At 36.4% G+C, this 3,181-nt stretch overlaps 1 pseudogene; it reads left to right on the top strand.

Annotated features, from left to right (window-relative positions):
- Positions 1 to 811: 811 nt before the first annotated feature.
- Positions 812 to 2,786, top strand: LOC139902484 (disease resistance protein At4g27190-like; annotated as a pseudogene).
- Positions 2,787 to 3,181: the final 395 nt, after the last annotated feature.

Genomic DNA, 3,181 nt, shown 5'->3' with positions numbered 1-3,181 from the left:
TAGGGTTTCTAGGAGAAAATCGATTTTTCGATCGATTTTTGATGGTAAAACCTAAAACAAACCGTAAAACACTATTATGAGTTTACCAAGAACACGTTTTAACACAAAACACAAATACTATAACGTAAACACAGTGATTAATCGTGAGAAACAAGACTAACAACAAAAACCTACAATTTTGACCCAAAAACGAATTTAAATCAAGCAAAACCAGAGACTCCAGCTCTGATACCACTTTGTGACGATTATTGGACGGATCTTAGGTTGCTTGGATCGTATCTAGGGGCGGAAAACACTATAGACGACTTAAACCGAGATTCGGGTCGCGTTGGGTTCGTATCGGTCAAACCTAGAGGTGAATCTAGATTAGAACGAAGCCTAAACGATTAATTTTGGTGGTAATTGGTGTTAGGGATCGGATGGGACGAATACCTGACGGTTTGGGTTAATAGAATGTGTAACCTCACAAAGGAGGCTTTAACCCGTATATATACTACATATCAGACACAGTCGGTCGACTGAGTCACACAGTCGGTCGAGTGTGTGAACACACTCAGTCGACTGTGTATGCAGTTTAACATATTGAATATTATTTAATTTAAGCACACACAAACACGAATGTAATCAATAGTCATACAGTAATGTCATTACATAGTTGAATGTATTAAAATCAATAACGTAAACCACGGCTGGGGATTCATGCACCAACATATACAATAATAAATCTCATATGCCACTCACTTATTATTGGTTCATTGTAATTTTCTTATAAATTTCTTCTGGTTGCTAGAAAAAAAAGAAGATAATTGAAATGGCAGAGGGGGTCGTTACTTCAGTAGCTGACAAAGTAGTAGACTTGATGTTTGTTGTCACCAAGAAGGAGATTGGTTACATGTGGAATTGCAAACAACTTGTTGAAAAGTTCAAAAGTGAAGTTCAAAACCTCAAAGATATGAAAGGGAGGATTCAACAAAAAATAGAATTAGCTAAAAATAAAGGAGATAATCTCGTTCATGGTGTTGAAGACTGGATCAACGCTGCTACTGCAGAAATATTGAAAGCCGAAGAATTTATTACAAAAGAAGGTAATGCAAAGAAGACTTGCTTTGGAATAGGATTGTGTGGTAATTGGAGCACTCTTCATCATTACGGTAAGAAGGCAGCACAGACTGATCCTCTAATGGAGCTCAAAGCACGAGGTACGATTTATGAAAGTTGTGTTTCTTTGGATACTCCTGCACCTTGTATACTTGACTGCTACCAAAACAAGAATCTTGTTGATATTGTGACCCATAATTCAGTTTTGGACAATATCATTAAGGCTTTGGAAGATGATAGCAAACAAGTTATTGGAATTTATGGTGTAGGAGGTGTAGGAAAAACTACATTGGCCAAGGAAGTTGCTTTAACGGTAAAGAATATGTTTGCTGATGTTACATTTACAACTATCTCTAAAAAGTTTGATGTTGAAAAGATCCAAAAGGATACTGAAAATACAAGAAAGAGAATTATAAATGGTGAGAAGATTCTAATCATATTAGATGATGTGTGGGAGGAATTGAATTTTGATGAATTGTGCATTCCGTGTGGTATTCAACACATGAACTGCAAAATTTTATTGACATCTAGAAGCAAACATGTGTGTGAGAATATGAATGCTCAGAGTGTAATATGTGTGAACACTTTGCCACAAGAAGAGGCATGGATTCTTTTCAAAACTGTTGTTGGTGACAAATTGGAGACCAACACCGATTTGACTTCAGTTGCAAGGGAGGTTGCTAAAGAATGTGGTGGATTGCCACTGGTCATTAACGTGATTGGAAAAAACTTTGAAAAACAAAGGTATCAGTTTATGGAAGGCAACTTTAACTCAGTTACAGAAAAATGCTTTGAAAAACAAAGATGTCGACCCACCAATAGAAACGGTATATGATCGTTTGAAGCTAAGCTATGATTATCTTAAAAATGAAGCCCAATGGTGCTTCTTACAGTGTAGTTTGTTTCCAGAAGACGATAATATTTTGTTGGAAGACTTGGTACTTTATAGGGTAGGTCTGGAAAAGTCCAAGGAGATTGAAAGCATAGAGGATGTAAGAAGCACTGTTCAAAATGTAGTGAATATACTCAAGTCTTATGGTTTGTTGGATAAGTCTAAGGAGATTGAAAGCATAGTGCTGCATGATTATTCAAAATACTACATCAGAATGCATGATGTTTGCCGTGATATGGCATTATTAATTGTAAATGAAGGTAGTACAAATCATTTTCTTGTGATGGCTAGGGAAGGTTTGACTGAATGGTCGCCAAGAAACAACATCCAACAAAGTTACACGGGGATCTCACTGATGCACAATAGAATACGTAAGCTTCCTGAAGATCATATTAGTTTCCCACATCTTGAAGCTACTTATTTGCAACATAATGAATTGCCATCGATTTCTGATGAATTTATTGAAGGAATAAAAAACGCTAGAGTTTTAGATTTGGCCAATAATGAGATCACATCACTCCCACAGTCATTAGCTAGGCTCTCACAACTTCGCATGCTCAATCTTGAAAAAAATAGATCTATATGTGAAATTAGTATAATAGGTGAGTTGAAAGGCCTTGAGATTCTAATTCTCAATAATACTGGAATCGAAGAAGTTCCTGAATGTATTAGTCAATTGGTTAACTTAAGGCGGCTTGAAGTTGTACATTGTAAAAGGCTATCTTATATACCACCGGATGTCATTTCAAAGCTCAGTAGGTTGGAGGAGTTACGCATTGACTTCATGGTCCATTGAAAAGAAGTTCACGAGTGTCCATTTGGTCTTCGTGACATTCCTGAAGGTATTAATTTTGATAAACTCAAAGGATTTGCAATTCAAATCGGAAGGGATGATAGTCCATTTGGTTTTGACTACGTTTGGACTTCAGAACGTCATCTACGTTTGAACATGGAGTTTTTTCTTGTGTTTCCAATCTTACAGATGCAAAAGCTAATTGAGGTAAGTCGTCCTAATATAATATGTCTAAGTGCAATAGAAAACTTGAATAACGTCATACCGGACCTAGATCAAGAAGCTTTCAATAATATAGAATGTATTGTGTTGGGAAGGTGTAACAATGTTACATGCCTAGTGGATACATGTGATAGGGACGGGAATGCAAATGAACAGTTTTTAAGGGATGTAAAAGA

Source organism: Rutidosis leptorrhynchoides, chromosome 3 (assembly GCF_046630445.1).
Source record: "Rutidosis leptorrhynchoides isolate AG116_Rl617_1_P2 chromosome 3, CSIRO_AGI_Rlap_v1, whole genome shotgun sequence".
NCBI classification, from domain to species: domain Eukaryota; kingdom Viridiplantae; phylum Streptophyta; class Magnoliopsida; order Asterales; family Asteraceae; genus Rutidosis; species Rutidosis leptorrhynchoides.
The sequence above is the reverse complement of the archived record's forward strand: the minus strand, read 5'-3'. Positions and strand labels throughout refer to the sequence as shown.